The following is a 20,163-nucleotide window of genomic DNA, read 5'->3' on the forward strand; positions in this document are numbered from 1 at the left end:
GATACAAAAGGGAAGTTGTTAAGCTTGTGGTCAAAGGGTCTTTGGGAAAATGTGACCGTGATATTATAAAATTTTACATAAATTTGAAAGCAATGTACTTCAATTCAAAACCAGGATCTTAAATCTAAACAAAGGAAACTATAAAGGTATGAAAGGAATGTTGGCTGTGGTTAATTGGAAGAATGCATTGAAAGATAGGATAGTGGACAGGCAATGGTTATCCTTCAAAGAAATAATGCACAGGTTGCAAAAGGCTTATATTCCTTCAAAGCACAAACCGCCCAAAAGGAAAGGTGATTAATCCACGGCTGACAAGCAAAATTAAAGATAGTGTTCAATTCAAGAAAGAGGCTCATAAGGCTGTGAAAAATAGCAGTAAGCCTGAAGATTGGGAGTACTTTAGAACTTGGCAAAAGAGGACCAAGAAATTCATAAGGAAAAGTAAGATAGGGGTGTGAGAGTAGACCGGAGAGACATAAAATGCACTGTAAGAACTTAGGTGGTATGTAAAAAGGAAAAGACCATTGAAGGCAAATTTGGGCCCCTCACAGAGGCAAGAGAAGTTATGAAGGGGAATAAGGAAATAGCCGAGGAATGAAATAAATACTTTGTGTTTGTCTTCATGAAAGACACACAAAACTTCCAGAGGTATTAGAGAATCACGGGAGTAGCAAGAATAAAGAACTGAAGCAATTAAGTTTTAGTCAAAAAATAGCACCAGATGGTGAGCTTGAAAGCTAATAAATCCCAAGGACCCATTGAGTTACATGTCAGAGTTTTGGAAGAGGTGGCTTCAGAGACAATGGATGCTCTGGTGATTGACTATCAAAGTTCTATAGACTCTGGAATTATTCCTGTGGATTGTAGAGTAGCAAAAGTGACCACACTCTTTAAGAAAGGAGGGAAAGAGGAAAAAGGGAACTACTGACCTCTTAACATAATGCCAGTGATTGGGAAAATGCTCATTCTATAACAACGGACGTAATAACAGAACACTTTGAAAAGAACAATAGGAATGAAGAAAGTTAATATGTTTGAGTTATCCACTGTAGTTCTTTGAGGATGTGACCATTAGGTTAGGTAAGGGGCAACACACACAAAATGCTGGAGGAACTCAGTGCGTGTGTGTTGCTCCACGTTCCAGCATCTGCAGAATCTCTTGCGTCTCGGTGAGAAACAACTAGTTTTTGTGATTTGGATTTTTGAAAGGCTTTTGATAAGGCCCCACACAGGAAGTTAGTTAACAAGGTTGGAGCACATGGAATTGGAGGTAATATATTGATAGGGATTGAGATTTGGCTCTTGACAGAAAGCAAAGACTGGGAATAAATGGTTTGTTCTCAGGTGAGTAGGCTGTGACTCATGGGTACCGCAAGGATTGGTGCTTGGTCCCCAGCTATTCACAATCCATATCAACAATTTGGCTGAGGGAACCAAATATTATATTTCCAGTTTTGCTAATGATATGAAACTAGGTGGGATTGTGAGTACAGAGGAGGATATAAAGAGGCTTCAAGGGGATATAGACAATCTGAGTGCGTAGGCGACAATGTGGCAGATGGAATATAATGTGGAAAGATGTGAGGTCATCCACTTTGGTGCATATAACTGAAAAACAGAATATTTTTGAAATAATGAGCATGTCAGTGTTCAAAGTGACATAGGTGCGCTTGTACACGAATCGATGAAGGTCAGCAAGCGATTAGGAAGGCAAGTGATACGTTAACATTTATTATGAGAGAATTGAACAAAGTGGAAGGAAACCTTGTTGCAGCCTCAGTGAGACTGCCCCTGGATTATTGTGTCTCATTATCAAAAGTGATGCACTTACCATTGAGGGAGTGCAGCAAAGATTGACGAGACTGTTTCCAGGGATGGCTGGCTTGCCATATGAGGAGAGGTTAGGTTGAGAGGGACTCGATGCTCTGAAGTTTCAAAGAATGAGAGGAGACTGCAAGTAAAATACAAAATTGTTAAAGGGCTTGATAGGCTAGTTGCAGTGAGGATGTTTCCCCCAAATGAAGAGTCTGGGACCATTGTCAGAATAAGTGGTAAACCGTTTAGGACTGAGATAAGGAGACATTTCTCCACTCAGAGGGTGGATCAGTGGAATTCTCTGCCCTCGATGGTGGTGGAGACTCAGATGTTGTGTTCGTTCAAAACTGAGCTGAGTTTTCTGAACGCTAAGGAAATGCAGGGATATGGGGATAGTGAAGGAAAGTGACACAGAGGTGGAAGGTGAATGGTGGAGCAGGCTGGATGATCGAGACACGCACCTAGTTCTTATGTTCCATACGTCGTTAATCGTTGTTTCTGCTGAACATCCTCCTGTTCCTGGTCAAGCCTATTGCTCATTGCTTCTTGTGGTCGTAGAATCTCCTGCCTTTGGTTATAACCAATGTATGATTTGCAATTTTAATCAATCAGGCTACACTTTGATCTCATTGGGTAGCATATAAACAAAAACACTGAATTAATTCCATACTTTAATGAATAGCATTCAAGCCCAAGACCCTATCATTAGCATACTGATGTAGTTGTGTATAATTAATAATTATAATAAATTCAGTGCTAAATCATAGAGCAGAGGAGAAAAATAAACTAATCATCCTATCATTCAATTATGTAGTGTGACTTTATTTCATGATTAAAATATTCTGTCACCCCATTACCTTCGAACAGGATAAATATTGTAAAATAATCATTTGTTCTGGTCCCCCTTCTTGAGGCTTCCCCGTTGGCAAGGGAAAAAGAAAGCACCCTTCACAACTCCAGGACATCCCAAAGCACTTTACAGCCAATAAGAAATATGGTCACTGTAGTAATGTAGCCACTAGGTGCACAGCAAGATCGCACACCCCACTTTGTAATCTTTACTCTGTGATGTTACTTGCGGGCTAATTGTTGACCAGGACAGCAGGGGAACTCCCTTGCTGATCATCAAATAGTCACAGTCATTGAAGCATAGAGTCCAACAGCACAGAAATAGGCCCCCTGGCCCATCATATCCAAGCCAACCATTAAGTACCCATCAATTCTAATCCCATTTACCATCGTTTGGTCCGTAGCTTTCCATGCCTTGGCGATTCAGATGGTCATCTAGATCCTTGTAAGATTCTCTGCCTCCACTACCCTCTCAGACCATGCATTCCAAGCTCCAACAATCCCCTGTGTGAGTTTCTTTTTCTTATATCCCCTTTGAACCTCTTACTCCTTACCTTAAACACAACTGGTAATGTTTCTTTGCAATGTTTTTCAACTGGAAAATATTTTTTCTCAAAGTGACCATTTCTCACTACTCTATTCATTTGACCAGGTGTTTCAGGGAATGAATTACCCTTAAACCCTTGATCTGATTTCCACACCAGGGGTCCATAGGATGACAGCATTCTCTGTGCAACACTCCTTTTGGGACATTGCAAGTGAACTTGAATCATGTTAATAATGCTGGACTTCAACCTAATTAGATGTCCCTTACTTAACCAATTAACTGTCATCACACCATAACACCTATCCCCCCATTTTCATCCCAAAATACAACATCTGCCCTCTGACCCCTGCAGTATGCTGAGGCCATTAATGTAGGCCTCAACACCCCAACCACCTAACTCAACTACAACCTGATAAGGATACCTTTATAAGGATACCTTTATTAGTCACATGTACATCGAAACACACAGTGAAATGCATCTTTTGCGTAGAGTGTTCTGGGGGCAGCCCGCAAGTGTCGCCACGCTTCCGGCGCCAACATAGCACGCCCACAACTTCCTAACCCATACGTCTTTGGAATGTGGGAGGAAACCAGAGCACCCGGAGGAAACCCACGCAGTCACGGGGAGAACGTACAGACTCCTTACGGACAGCGCCAGGAATTGAACCCAGGTCGCTGACGCTGTAATAGCGTTACACTAACCGCTACACTACCCTGCCTGCCCGATCCCTGGCACAGTCATTCTCCTCCCTCTCATTGACGTCAAGCCCCCTTTACTTCTATCGATAAACCCCCCAACAAAAGGAACAAGACTGCTGTGCCTCCTACCCCAACAGCCTGGACACAGGGTCAATGGGGCTTTCAGCTGTCAACCATTCCTATCCCTGCACTTGGGACTGATTGCTTGGTGGGGCATTTTAAATGTACGTCTCCCATTCAATTAAACCTGAATCCTATGGCTTCAGCTTGCAGCAGCAAAACCTTTATTAGCACTCCTCTGCAATGTTACTTTAGCTTATTCTTCTGAGTGAACTGGAATTACTGGGCGAGCAGTTCCAACAGTGCACCACTCCCTCAGTAATACACAAAGCTGCAGTTTAATTATACGCTCAGGTTTCTGGAATGTTTTGCTTCCTTGATTTTTCTTGTTTATGAATGCTCATTGCAACACTGGAAAAATTAACTTGGAGCAGTTACAATATTGCTAACACTTTCAATTCTCAAAACACAATGAGCAAGTAGGAGTCCCAAGACAGCGCTGAAAGAGAGCACCATGCCTATGCTCTCTGGTCACACTTTGTGCTATTTTAAGGTTCATCACAGGGGTTCCCTTTTGAGAAATGAGACTACCCGTGATATTAGAACCTCTGGGAGTGAAATCCACAGGATCCATTGTAATTAAACTGAATGGAGCAGATCTCCACACATAAAATCCCTCAAGGGACCAGACTCATACTGGTGTCACTATTATTTTACCAATGCTCATTGTTTAAAGCAAACAGAAAATTGAAGCAAGCTAAATGTGGCTCAAAGCCATGGAAATTCTTGTTTAATTTTTTGCTGGTTCTCCAAGGAAGCTCAGTTTCAATTCATTGTCTTCACATTTGCTATTATTTGTGGACCAGTTAATTCTTTTGTGCAATAGATTTGTCTGTTCTCAACAAGAGACTAAATTTGGTAAATTGGTCTATTACTATCACATGTATCGAGGTACAATGAAAAACTTTGTTTTGCATGCCATCCATACAGATCATTTCATCGAGGTAATACACAGAATGCAGAATAAAGTGTCACAGCTACAGAGAAAGTTAAGTGCAGGCAGACAATAAGGTGCAAGGTCATGACAAGGTAGATTGTGAAGTTAAGAGTCCATCTTATCATACAAGAGTTCCCTTCAGTAGTCCTATAACAGCAGGATAGAAGCTGTCCTTGAGCCTGGTGGTACGTGCCAAGACTAACTTTTGCCAGGTTGTCTGATGCTCTGACGGCAATGTTAGGGTAGCAGAGATTAAATAAGATCTTTACCAGATCCTTACCCTTCCTAATCAGCATGCTGCAATTTTAAGTGTACACGTAGGAGGGTTCTCCTGATCAGACTTAAATGAAAGAACATAGAACATTACAGCACAGTACAAGCCCTTTGGCCCACAGTGTTGTGCCGACATTTTATCCTGCTCCAATATCTATCTAACCCTTCCCTCCCACATAGCCCCCCATTTCTCTATCATTCATGAGTCTATCTAAGAGTGACGTTGTCAGATTCCTACCTGAGATATGATCAGGGCACCCACTAAGCCTGAAAGCTCAAGGACAGCTTCTATCCCACTGTTATAAGACTATTGAACAGTCCTCTAGTACAATAAGATGGACTCTTGACCTCACAATCTACCTTGTCATGACCTTGCACCTTATTGTCTACCTGCGCTGCACTTTCTCTGTAACAGTAACACTTTATTCTGCACCCCGTTATTATTTTCCACTTGTACTACCTCAATCCACTGTTGTGATGAAATGGTCTGTATGAACGGTATGCAAGACAAGTTTTTCACTGTACCTCGGTACATGTGACAATAATAAACCAATTTACCAGTTTACCATAACCTGCCAGGAGTCTGAGAAGAAACACAGTCTAGAGTTGTCTTCCAGGGTCGGTCAGCCAATCCTGCCTCAGTCTTCTCCCTACTCGCCTTCCTCCAAGAGGATAGCCACGCCAGACAATTTCTCTTTAGCCACCAATCATTCCCTTGGTTGGAAACTCCTGCCATCCCTTTTTACCCCCTTCCCATCTGCTTCCTGATTGGAATGTTGGCGAGGTCAGCTGGGCAGCACATCGAGGAGCTGTGTCAGGTAAAATCTTCTGAGCTCACCTGCTGATACCTGATCCAAACAGGAGCGGACTTTGAGCCTGCTGTCGGAGATCAGTACTCCAGCCACTTTGCTGCTAATCATGACCACTGGTTATTGGTATTCCTGTCCATCCATGACCTGAACGTGCGTGTGTGTGTGAGATGAAAATTACTTGTATAACTTAGCACTTGCGAGAACATTGGGAGGGCTTACGGAGTTTTCACTTCCTGACACTCCCTCGCTGTTATACTCATGTATGCACAATCACATTTTCTCATATTCCCTTCTGACCTATAAGGAGACCATTCAGCCCGCTGAATCTATTGTCAGCTCACAGTACATTCCCATCAGTCCCACTCCCCACTTATTTCCCCGTAGCCTATCCAATCCCACATGCCCATCAACTCCCTCCAGCTTCTCCTCCCACTCGCCCTCACACAAGAGGCAACTTACCGCGGGCAATTAACCTACTATTAGGCACATCTTTGTAATGTGGGAGGAAACCAGAGCAGCTGGGGAAGTCCCTTGCAGTCACGAGGTGAATGGCAAACTCCACACTGACAGCAGCAGAGGTCAGGATTGACACGAGGTCAGGACTGACACAAGGTCACTGGAGCTATGTGTGAGCAGCTCTACTAGCTGTGCTACCGTGCTGCCCCTAATACAAGCCACCATCGGTAGTATCTACAGGAGGTGCTGCCTCAAGAAGGCAACATCCATCATCAAAGATCCCCACCATCTGAGCCATGCCAACTTCTCACAGCTACCATCGGGCAGGAGGTACAGAAGCCAGAAGTCCCACACCACCAGGTTCAAGAACAGCTACTTCCCTTCAACCATTTGGTTCTTGAACCAACCTGCACAACCCTAATCACTACAGTATAGCAAAACTACGACCACTTTGCACTACAATGGACTTTTTGTTCTAATTGTGTTCTTTCTTGTATAGTTTATGTTTTCTTGTGAATGTTGTGTATCTAATGCTATGTGCCTGTGATGCTGCTGTCAGGGAGGTTTTCGTTGCACCTGTACACACATGTACTTCTGCATATGATAATAAATTCAACTTTTGACTTTTGTCATGCAACGTATGTATATTGGGTATAAACAATAGCTGTTGCTTTCAGTCCGTTACTTCTTTAAGAATTGCATCATGTGTCTAACTGCTCTTGAGACTGCAATAGTGTTTATAGAAAGTTGCATAGAGGTGCTCTGTGAGGGCTTGAGTAAAGAGGACACACTTTTTCTGGGCTTCTTCTGTGTCTGTCTGCACAGTCTGCAAGTGGATGTAGGATGCTGGGATAATGTTAATTAAGATTAGGGTGGGGTATGGTAACATTTTGCTGACATTATGGGACTGTGATCCAGAGATCTGGAATATTGAAATGGAGATTCATGTGTTCAAAAGGCAGCTGGGAATTTAAATTCAAGTAGATAAATAAATCTGGAATGGAAGAAGCTTTTATCAGTGATGGTGATCCTGACACTGCTGGGTTGTGGTAAAATCCAATCTAGTTCACTAGACCCTCAGGAAAGGAAATCTATTGTCCTTACCAGGTCTGGCCTATTTGGGGCTTCAGACCAACTGATGTTATTGACTCTGAGATAGCCCACTGACACATTCGGTCCAGGAGGCAATTAAAGATGCACAATACAGGCTGCCCTTGCCAACAATGCCCACATAAATAAATGCTTTCTGTTCACTCCTGAATCTGTGTGATCTGGCGAAGAAGCCCATTCGATGGTTCGAATTACTGAAGTACTGAATGTGCTGCCAAACCTACACTACCGCATTCTTCCAGAATTAATATTCAGTGCCTGAACTAATCAGTTAGAAACGTAGGAAAATAGGAGCAGGACATGGCCCTTCAGAACTTCAAGCCTGCCAGACAATTCAATATGTTTATTGCTAATACCTTATCTCAATACCTTCATCCTTGATGACTTTTGTGTCCTGAAATCTGCCTACATCCTTCTTAAGGAGTGACACAGTGGTGCTACAGTTAGCGCTGCTGCCACACAGCTCCAGAGACCCTAGTTCGGTCCTGTCCTCCGCTGAAGTCAGTGTGGAGTTTGCACATTCTTCCCATAACTGCCTAGGTTTCTCCTGGTTGTTCCATTTTCCTCCCACATACCGATGACATGGAACACAGAGCAGCACAGGAACAGGCCCTTTGGCCCACAATGTCTGCAACGAACACAATGCTGAATTAAACTAAATCTCTTCTGCCTGCACATGATCCACATCCCTACGTTCACTGTGTATTCATTGTCTAACAGTTTCTTAAATGCCACACCATCGTATCTGCTTCCACCACTCCCCCCAGCAGCCCATTCTAGGCACCCACCACTCTCTGGGTACAAAAAAACTTGTCCTGTGCACCTCCTTTGAATTTTCCCTCTCTCACCTTAAATGCATGTCCTCTGGTACTTGACACTTCTCCCCTGGGGAAAAGAATCTGACTGTCTACTCTATGTCGCTCATAATTTTATAAACTTCTATCAGGTCTCCCCTCAGCCTCCGACGCTCCAGAGAAAACAACCCAAGTTTGTCTAACGTCTCCTTATGTTAACATGCCAGCAGGTTAATTCACTGCTGTAAATTGCACCGAGAATAGGTGGGTAGGAGAACACTCGAGGGATTTGATGGGCATGTGAGACAGAACAGGTTACCATGGAAATAAGTGGAGAATGGGATTGCTCTACATACCAGCATCGGCCCAGAGAGCCAAATGGCTTCCTTCTAGGTGCTAAGAAAATATACAAGATAAGTAGATTTAGCAACTTGGCCTTCACAGCCTTGTGTGTAGAGAAATCCACAGGTTCACCAACTCTCAGTGAAGATATTTCTTCTCACCTCAGTCCTAAATGTCCTGCCAATTTCTGAGATTGTGACCTTTGGTTCTGGACCCCCCCCCCCCCCTCACCCCCAGTCTCACACCATCGCCATCATGTATGTGACCAGTCATCCTTTAGTTCCTGCATCAGTGTACAATATAATGTGATAATGTAATAAAAAAAGCATCAATATATTCATTTACGTTATTGCATTGCCATGTTCATACAGTATTTCAAAAGCAATTTATTGGCTGATAATTTGAAAGGTTTTTTGTGAATGCTTACTCTTTCTTTGTATTTACTATAGCTAAGTACAATATTTAAATACAGTTACATACAGTGTTTAATTATCCTCTATAGACAGATACCTGGATAGAATAGATTTAGAGGAATATGGGTCAAGTGCAGGCAAATAGGACATCTTGGTTGGCCTGGACAAGTTGTGTCAAACAGCCTCTTTCCATGCTGTATAATTCTATGACTCTAATAAAGTCATGGTAGGCACGGTAGTGTAGCGGTTAGTGTAACGCTATTACAGTGCCAGTGACCCGGGTTCAATTCCCGCTGCTATCTGTAAGGAGTTTGTACATTCTTCCCGTGTGTCTGTGTGGGTTTCCTCCGGGTGCTCCGGTTTCCTCCCACATTCTAAAGACGTACAGGTTAGGAAGTTGTGGGCATGCTATGTTGGCGCCGGAAGCGTGGCGACACTTGCGGCTGCCCCCAGAACAATCTACGTGAAAAATTCATTTCATTGTGTGTTTTAATGTACATGTAACTAATGAAGAAATCTTATAAGTCAAAGTCGAAGTTATTGTTATATGCACAAGTACATGTATGCATAGGTGCAATGAAAAATTTACTTGTAAAAATTTACTTGTAAAATTTCACAAGATCTCAAGACAAAGGAGCAGAAGTAGGCCATTCGGCCCATCAAGTCTGCTCCATGAGCTAAACTAAAACTATTCCTATCTAGCCCCAATTTCCGGCCTTAGCCCCATATTCCCTTGATACCTTGACTAATTAGATACCTATCGATCTCCTTGTTAAACGTCCCCAATGATTGGGCCTCCACAGCTGTATGTGGCAAAGAATTCCATAATTTCACTACCCTCTGGCGAAAGAAATTTCTGTTTTAAACCAGTACCCTCTAATTCTAAGACTGTGCCCTCTAGTCCTGGACTCACCCACTAAGGAAAACAGCTTGGCCACATCTACTCTGTCCAGTCCTTTCAACATTCTAAATGTTTCTATGAGATCCCCTCTCATTCTTCTGTACTCTAGTGAGTACAGTCCAAGAGCCGACAAACGCTCATCATAAGTAAGCCCTTTCATTCTGGGAATCATTCTCATAAATCTTTTCTGAACCCTCTCCAACATCAGCACATCCTTCCTAAGATAAGAGGCCCAAAACTGCGCACAGTATTCCAAATGAGGCCTCACCAGTGCCCCAGAGAGCCTCATCAACACTTCCTTTCTTTTATACATTATACCTCTCAAAATGAATGCCAACATAGCATTCACTTTCTTTACCACCGATCTGACCTGGTGGTTAACCTTTATGGTATCCTGCACGAGTACCCCCAGGTCCCTTTGCAGTTCTGTACTTTGAATTTTCTCCCCATCTTGATAATAATCTGCCCATTTATTTCTTTTTCCAAAGTGTACAACAGCACATTTCTCAACATTGAATCTCATCTGCCATTTCCTTGCCCATTCTCCTAAACTATCTAAGTCTCTCTGCAACCTTCCTGTTTCTTCAATACTCCCTACTCCTCCACCTATCTTGGTGTCGTCTGCAAACTTGGCCACAAAACCATTTACTCCATCATCCAAATCATTGATGTACAATGTAAAAAGAAGCAGCCCCAACACCAACACTGCGGAACAGCACTGGTAGCCGGTAGCCAACCAGAACAGGATCCCTTTATTCCCACCCTTTGCTTTCTGCCTATCAGCCAATGCTCCACCCATTCTAATATCCTACCTGTAATTCCATGAGCTCTCATCTTGTTAATCAGCCTCTTGTGCGGCACCTTGTCGAAGGCCTTTTGAAAGTCTAAATACACAACATCCACAGCCTCTCCCTTATCCACCCTACCTGAGATTTCCTCAAAAAACTCCAATAGGTTGGTCAGGTAGGATCTTCCCTTCACGAAACCATGTTGGCTTGGACCTATCTTGGCTTGGACCTATCTTGCCTTGCACCACTAGGTATTCCATAACCTCATCCCTGAGGATCGATTCCAATAACTTTCCCACCACCGATGTCAGACTAATAGGTCTGTAATTTCCTTTATGCTGCCTCCCACCTTTCTTATACAGCAGAACTACATTTGCGACCCTTCAGTCCTCCGGAACCATGCCGGAGTCTATTGATACCTGGAAATTTGTAAATTGTAAAATTTTAAAATTTGTAAAATATTGTAAAATTGTAAATTTGTAAATTGTAAATTTACTTGTAAATCTGTAAAATTTACAAATTTACTTGTAAAATTTAAATGTAAAATTTACTTGCAGCAGTGTCACAGGCACATAGCATCAGATAAGCAGCATTCACAAGAAAATCATAAATTAAACATAAGTTTTACAAGAAAGAACACAATTAGTCCATTTTAGTGCAAAAGTGGTCATAGTGTTGCTAAACTGTAGTGATTAGCAATGCATTGAAGCCTGTAGCTTCTCATGGCTGGTCCATCATGAATTCTCTGGAAAAGTGACCAGGCTGAAGCCTCGAAGCTGGAGATGGAGGAATGTACTGTGCAGGCATCACAGTGGCACAGCCAGGAGTGTCACTGTCTCACAGCACCAGCAACATGGGTTCAAACCTGACCTCCGTTGTTGTTCATGTGGAATTTGCATGTTCTCCCTTTGAATACGAGGGTTTCCTCCAGTTGCTTCAGTTTCTCTCCATGTCCCAAAATCCAAAAAAACATGCAGGTTGATAGGTTAATTGGCCACTGTAAGTTTCCCTGAGTGGTAGAATCTGGGAGTAGTGGATGGGAATGTGGGGAGAAAATACAGTGGGTTAGAGTGGGATTAGTATAAATGGGAGTTCGATAGTTGGCATGGACTATGGGCTGAAGGGCCTGTTTCCATGCTGTATCGCTCTATGGCTCTAGAATTGCATGCAGCCCAGTGCTGAATATTGGGAACGCAAGCCTCCCCTGGAAGACAATGATACTGAATTCAATAAATTTCTTCAACTGTTTGCCTTTTAAAGTAAACGATCCAACAATGTCCTTCGATAAAGGAAAGGATACAGCTTAATGTGCTGGCCTCTCAATGTCTTGTACCAGCAAGAAATAAGCAACAAATATTACCCTGTCACATTGCCAATATCTCTAGAAATAAAATATGTCATCAAGCCCCACTGATTTGGTTCATAAATGTTTGAGATTTCTCTGTTAAAAATAGAGTTCTGGATTAGAGTGCACAATTGGTAACTGAATATCCAAACATTTCTGGCCCAGTTCAAAGTGACTCAGAGAGAGAAAAATGCCCAGGAGATTAGGGCATTAAAACGAAGACAGCAGGGGAGCAATGTCCTGAGTGGTTGTCATTTAAAGAGACTTGGCGATATACTGTCCAGCTCAAAAAATATAATAACAGCAAAAATATCAGTTGCTGATTTCCCACAAAATATTCCATGTTTCCTTATGACATAGGAAGAGCCCATTTGGCCCAGCCAGTCTATGCCAGCTCACAGTGCAATCCCATTCCCTCACTAATTTTCCTTGCAACTATTGACCCACATTCCAATCAACTCCCCCCAGATATTAGGAGCAATTGCAGTGGCCAATTAAATTACCAACCTGCTTTGTAACTTGAGAGCATCAATTGAAATGGAATGCTTGGACATTTTTCTACATGTCTTTGTGATGTGGGAGGGAATCAGAGTACCTGGAGAAAACCCATACGGAGAACATGCAAACTCTTTACAGACAGCATAGGTCAGGATTGAACCTGGATTGCTGGAGCTACGGGAAAGGCAACTTGACCAGCCCTATCGCTCTGCTGCTCAGGGTCACTGTTATTTTCTGTGATTGCCATACGGCTTCCTTGAAAATCCGCATAATGATGGGTGTATATGCATAGCATAAAATCCCCAGTCTTTGTCAATGTACTATTCATATAATGCTCAAGGAAATATCTTCCTATTCCCTTGGCACTGGTTAAGCATCTATTGCAACCCACAGATCTTAGTTGCAGAACAACAAAGTGAAAGAAGTCTCTTCCTTACCAGAGTAGCTCATCCGAAACAAAAGTAGGACACTGTCACCTGCACAAATGCACATGACAGAGTTGAGATTAGATTGTTTGACCACTTTACTCAAAAGGTGGATCTCTTGATAGGTGTCAGCCATGGCTCTACCCTGCCTGAGTGGAAAGATGTTGGCTTCAATCCTGTTTCAGAGATTTTTCAGCTTCAGAAAAAAAAACAACTGACATTCTGCTACAATGCCAAGCGACATAGAACACAGAACAGTACAGCACAGGAGCAGGCCCTTCAGCCCACAATGTTGTGCCAAACTAACTACATTAGTAATCAAATGTCTAACTAAACTAATCCCTTCTGCCTACACAATGTCCATATCCCTCCATTTCCCTCCCATTCATGTGCCTATCTAACACTTGAACACCCCTATTGTATCTGCCTCCACCATCACCCCAGGCAGCACATTCCGGGCACCCGCCACTCTATGTGTAAATAAACTTGCCCCACACATCTCCTTTGAACTTACACCATCTCACCTTAAATGCATGCCCTCTGGTATTAGATATTTCAACCCTGGGGAAAAGATACCGTCTGTCTACTCTCTCTATACCTCACATAATCTTATAAACTTCTATCAGGTCTCCCCTCAGCCTCCACCGTGCCAGAGAAAACAACCCAAGTTTGTTCAACCTCTCCTTATAGCACATGCCCTCTAATCCAGGCAGCATCCTGGTGAACCTCTTCTGCAACCTCTCCAGAGCTGCGACATCCTTCCTATAAAGGGGCGACCAGAACTGAATGCAATACTCCAGATGTGGCCTAACTAGAGTTTTATAAAGCGCAGCATGACTTCCTGACTCTTGAACTCAGTGCTTCAAAGGGAGGCATTGAGGGAGCACTGTACCGAAATAGGAGCAGCAGTCGTTCATTCAGCATTTCAAGACTTCTCCATCATTCATCAAGGCCATGTCTGATCTATTTTCCTGGACCATCCCCATATCCCTTGACTCACTTAGTATTCAGGTATTCATTAGAGTCATAGAGCTATACAGCAGGAAAGCAGGACCTTTCAGCCCAACTTCTCCATGCTACCCAAGTTGCCTGACTGAATTTGCCCCACTTGCCTGCACTTGGCCCATATCCCTCTAAACCTCTCCTATCTAATGTAGCTGTCCAAACTCCTTTTAAATGTCATAATTGTACTTGCCTCTACCACTTCCTCTGGCAGCTTGTTCCATGTATTCACCATCCTCTATGTGGAAATAGTTGCCCCTCAGGTTCCTTTTAAACCTTTCCCCTCTCACTTTAAACCTATGCTCTCTTGTTTTGAACTCTGCTACCCAAGGGAAATGACCTTCTTTATGCCCCTCCTGATTTTATAAACCTCTATAAGGTCATCCCTCAGCCTTCTATGCTCCAGGGAAAAATGACCTAGCCTATTCAGCCTCCCTTATAACTCAAACCCTCCAGTCCCAGTAACATCCTCGTCTATCTTTTTAGCACCCTGTCCAGTTTAATGATATCCTTCCTATAGCAGGGTGACCCAAACAGCATACAGCACTCCAAATGTGGCCTTACCAACATCTTGTACAGCTGATCATTGTTTTGAATGAACTCAACATCTGAGCTTCCACAGCCCCCAGAGGTAAAGAATTCCAAAGATTCACCACACATTATGCAGAAATTTCTGCTCACCTCAGTCCTCAATGGCCTATCCCTTATTCTGAGGCTACGACCCACCAATTCTCGACTCCACAGCCAGGGGAACCTCCCTTCCTGCACGCATCCTGTCAAGCCCTGTTGGAGTTTTATGAGTTCCATTGAGATCTCCTCTCCTTTTTCTAAACTCTGGAGAAAACAGGCCTAGCCAACGCTATCTCTCGTCGTATGGCAATTGCACCCTCCCATTAATCAGTCTAATGAAACTTCACTGCACTCCCTCTGTAGCAAGTATATCTATTGTTGGAGACCAAAACTGTCTGCAATACTCCAGGTGCAGTCTCTTGTAAAGCAACACTGGGACAACAGGGCCCTGTTGAGGCTCTGGCACTAAAGAAGGTTCGCTGGTCATTATTGATTTCTATTTGTGGGAGCTTCCTGAGGACAAATTTGTGGTGGTGTTTCCTATATTATACCAGTGACTACACCTCAAAAATGACTCTATTGGCAGTAAAATACTTAGGGTCACATTTAAGTCAAGGAAAGTGAGTTTTTTTTCTTTCAAGTGGAGTTAATTATAAGTTTTCGAGAGGAAGAGTCTAAAGGAAAGAAAGATTGCTTTGAAAATGCCTCCCAATTAAATCCAGAGACCTTTGAATTAGTTGAGTAATGATCCTATATTTATATACAGATAAACACAAAACAGTTGGCAAACCATCTGTCTCCAGAATTTCAACTTTGGGCTTCTCAGTTCATGTTCTTTGTTTACTAGTTAATTGGGTGACTGAGAAAGATGCATTCTGTCTCCATATGTGTAGAAAATGGCCCAAGAATCCAATCCAATCCAAGTGCAATTTGTGCTGTAAAGTTACAGTGACACCTTATGCCCATATCAGCAGCAGATTTGCAGAGCCAACAACCGACCCATCCCAGCTAACCATTGACCTTCCCCAATTACCAACACTCCTGTAATTAACAACCCTCTTTGTTTGGAAATCCTGATGCCCAATTACTGACCCTACTCTCCCTCTATCCAATAACAACCTCCAGCAGCATCCTGCATTTATGTGGTACCCCTAACAATGTAATGTATCCCAAGGTGTATACATTTAGTAAGTGAGATTGCACCCACACCCCTCCAAGCTTGAAATCATTGCTTAACCCAACTCTCATTCTCTGCTTGAGCACCCTAACTCACCACATGAGCATTGACCCTCGCACCCTGACCATCCATCCTGTTCCAGCCACACATTCCGCAGACCCACAGTCACTCCCACTCCACCAGTGCTCTTAACCTCATTTACAATCAATCCTCCCCCACCCCCTTCCCTACAAAAACCTGGAGGAACTCAGCAAGTCAGATTCCAGTGTCTGCAGTCTCTCGTGTCTCCCCTCTTCCCTGTTTAATGATCCTATCTCCTCCCTCCATGTCCACCAATCCCACACCCAACAGATCTCCAGCAGCTCATTCTGACCTTTCAGCAATCAGTTGGCCCCAATCCCTGTTTGTCGCCAATCCCTGATCTCTGCCTTTTAAACCTTCAAATTAATATGTTGGCCAATGTCCAGGCACTCTGTGTTAAGAGCCAATCAGACTGAAAACCCCCCAAGACACCAACCCAGGAAGGAAAAAGCACTGTATTTTGTACATAATTAAAACATTTTTCAGAGCTCAACATAAAATTAAAATGAAATAATTATTTATTTTTAATTTATAGATATTCTCAAATATATTTGGTTATTTTGAATCTGAGCCAATTACAATCTACACATTAAATTAGTGATTTTAAGTTAAATTTTACAGTTCATTGCATTAATAAAAGCTCATACCTTGCAACAGTGTAATATTTAACAGCAAGATGTTCATAGATACCTGATATTCCACTGAATTCCCTGAATGGCAGAGGAGAGGGCTGCAGCATCGCAGCTTCCATGTTAAACCAGGCAATGTCAGTTGCTGTCAATTTCACAATATAACAAGTGTATGACTGCAAATGGTTCTCCATCATTTCAACTACAAAATCCAGGCCAATACTACTGAGCATCTAAGAACATAGAACACTACAGCACAGTACAGGCCCTTCAGCCCACAATGTTGTGCCGACATTTTATCCTGTTCGAAGATCTATCTAACCCTTCCCTCCCACATAGCCTCCAATTTTTCTATCATTCATGTGTCTATGTTGGGAGATGGGCAATTTTCTCCTTTTATTAAAATAAGGCGGCACAGTAGCGTAGTGGTTAGCACGAAGCTATTACAGCGCCAGCGATCGGGGTTCGATTCCCGTCGCTGTCTGTAAGGAGTTTGTACGTTCTCCCGTGTCTGCGTGGGTTTCCTCCGGGTGCTCCGGTTTCCTCCCACATTTGAAAGACGTACGGGTAGGTTAATTTGGGGGTTTAAAAAATGGGCGGCGCGGACTTGTTGGGCCAAAAGGGCCTGTTACCACACTGTAAATAAAATTTAAATTTAAAAATTTAAATTTAAAAGTAGAATATGGACAACAATTCCTGCACATAGAACATATAACGCAGAACAGTACGGCACAGGAACAGGCCCTTCGACTCATCATGATTGCTGAAATAATTAAGCTAATGAGGTCTAATTACAGTAATCCCTACTTGCCTGCACATGGTCCATACCCCTCCACTCTCTGCATACTCATGTGCCTATCTAAGACCCTCTTAAACGCCTCTATAGTATCTGCCTCCACCACCACCCCTGGCAGCACATTCCAGGCACCCATTACTCTCATGTAAAAAACTTGCCCCACACATCTCCTTTGAACTTCCCCCCCCCCCTCACCTTAAATGCATGCCCTCTAGTATTAGACATCTTGACCCTGGGAAAAAGATACCGGCTATATTCTCTATCTAAGTCTCTTGTGATTTGATAAACTTCTATCAGATCTCCCCTCAGCCTCTGCTGCACAACCCTAGTTTGAGAAAACAACCCTAGTTTGTCCAACTTCTCCTTATAGCACATGCCCTCTAATTCCGGGCAGCATCCTTTATATAGATAGTCAGCATCTTTTTCCCTGAGTAAAAACGTCAAATACTAGAGGGTATAGTTTTAAGGTGAGAGGGAGAAAGTTTATACTCAGAGAGTGGTAGGTGCCTGGAAAATGCTGCCAGGGGAGGTGGTGGAAGCACACACGATAGTGGAGTTTAAGAGGCATTTAGATAGACACATGAATATACAGGGAATGGAGGGATATGGATCACCTGCAGCGAGAAGGGATTAGTTTAACTTGGGATCATGTTCGGCACAGACATAGTGGGCCGAAGGGCCTGTTCCTATGCTGTACTGTTCTACGTTCTACCTATCTACTCACAGATCAGCATAGCTCACTGGGCAAAGAGCTATGCAGGACCTAATATATTATCAGGACTGACTATATGTCAGTACCAGCCAAAAGGGTATCTGTTGCAAAACAGGCTCGAAAAATTAAGTTTGCCTAATTTGAATTTAAATAGACAACCTTTCATCAATAGATTCACCAAGTAGATATTAGAGGTCATCTGTACTTGCAGGCAGATTAGGTTAAGTTTGCCAGTATATGGATGAGATATTTTTAATCTTTAGTTTGTAACCAATAAGAATGATTAAATGGCAGGAATCTAGTCTGATTTAGATCAGAGAAGCTACTTATGTTTTTCTTCAGTTCCCTGAAGTTTCTGATCCGTGCAGCTTAACAAAGGAACCAATTAGTTTCTGAAGCATTAGAATATATCTGTGAGCTTCTCAGTTTAAAAAGAGAGAAAGCTCCTTTGTACACATTAGTGGAGATAGTCCTGAGAGGAGAATCATGGCCAGGTGGTGGACTCTTTCCTGTTTATTATTCCCATGGACAACATTGCTTTCTATTGCACTACATGAATTGAATATGCTACATCAACTGTGGCACTCTTTCCAGATCAGTTGTGAAATGATTGAAGCTGTCCATAACTCCCTGTGTAGATCATCAATAATAAGAACTACAGATGCAACATTCTCCTATTTTTCAGGAACAGGTGAGAAAGATTGTGCATTAAACTTTTCCTGTCCTCAGGAGGTATGGAGCCTCCAATGCACAGGATCACAAGAGGCTGCAGAGGGTTGTAGTCTCAGCCAGCTCCATCACGGGCACAACCCTCCCTACCATTTAGGACATCTTCAAGAGGCGGTGCCTCAAGAAAGTGGCATCCGTCACTAAGGGCCCTCACCATCCAGGACCTGGCCTCTTCTTGTTACTACCATTGGGAATAAGGTACAGGAGCCTGAAGACCCACACTCAATGATTCAGGAACAGCTTCTTCTCCTTCATCATCAGATTTCTGAATGGTCCATCAACACTAGCAGGCATGGTAGCATAGCGGTTAGCATAACGCTTTATAGCGCCAGCGACCCAGGTTCAAATCCGGCCACTGTCTGTAAGGAGTTTGTATGTTACCATAGAACAATACAGCATAATACAGGCCTTTCAGCCCACCATTTTGCGCTGACCTTCAAACCATTCCTAAGACTATCTAACCCCTTCCTCCCATATATCCCTCTATCTTAAATTCCTCCAATATGCTTATTTAACAATCACTTGAACTTGTCCAATGTATCAGCCTCCACCACCACCCCAGGCAGCGCATTCCATGCACCAACCACCCTCTGGGTGAAAAACCTCCCTCTGACGTCTCCCTTGAACTTCCCACTCATTACCTTAAAGCCATGCCCTCTTGTATTGAGCATTGGTGCCCTGGGAAAGAGGCGCTGGCTGTCCACTCTATCTATTCCTCTTAGTATTTTGTACACCTCTATCATGTCTCCCCTCATCCTCCTTCTCTCCAATGAGTAAAACCCTAGCTCCTTTAGTCTCTCCTCATAATCCATACACTCTAATCCAGGCAGCATCCTGGTAAATCTCCTCTGCATCCTTTCCAACACCTCCACATCCTTCCTATAATGAGGTGACCAGAACTGGACACAGTACTCTAAGTGTGGTCTAACCAGAGCTTTGTAAAGCCGCATCATTACTTTGCAGCTCTTAAACTCGATCTCACGACTTATGAAAGCTAACATCCCATAAGCTTTCTTAACTACCCTATCCACCTGTGTGGCAACTTTCAGTGATCTGTGGATATGAACCCCCAGATCCCTCTGCTCCTCTACACTGCCCAGAATCCTGCCATTTCTCCCCATTCTCCCCGTGATTGCATGGGTTTCCTCCAGGTGTCTGGTTTCCTCCCACCTTCCAAAGATGTACAGGTTAGGAAGTTGTGGGCATGCTTTGTTGGTGACGGAAGTGTGGCGACACTTGCGGGCTGCCCCCAGAACACCACGCAAAAAGATGTACTTCACTGTGTGTTTCAATGTACATGTGACGAATAAAGAAATCTCATCTCATCTCACTACCTCGTTATT

This window comes from Pristis pectinata, chromosome 17, assembly GCF_009764475.1.
Source record: "Pristis pectinata isolate sPriPec2 chromosome 17, sPriPec2.1.pri, whole genome shotgun sequence".
Taxonomy (NCBI): domain Eukaryota; kingdom Metazoa; phylum Chordata; class Chondrichthyes; order Rhinopristiformes; family Pristidae; genus Pristis; species Pristis pectinata.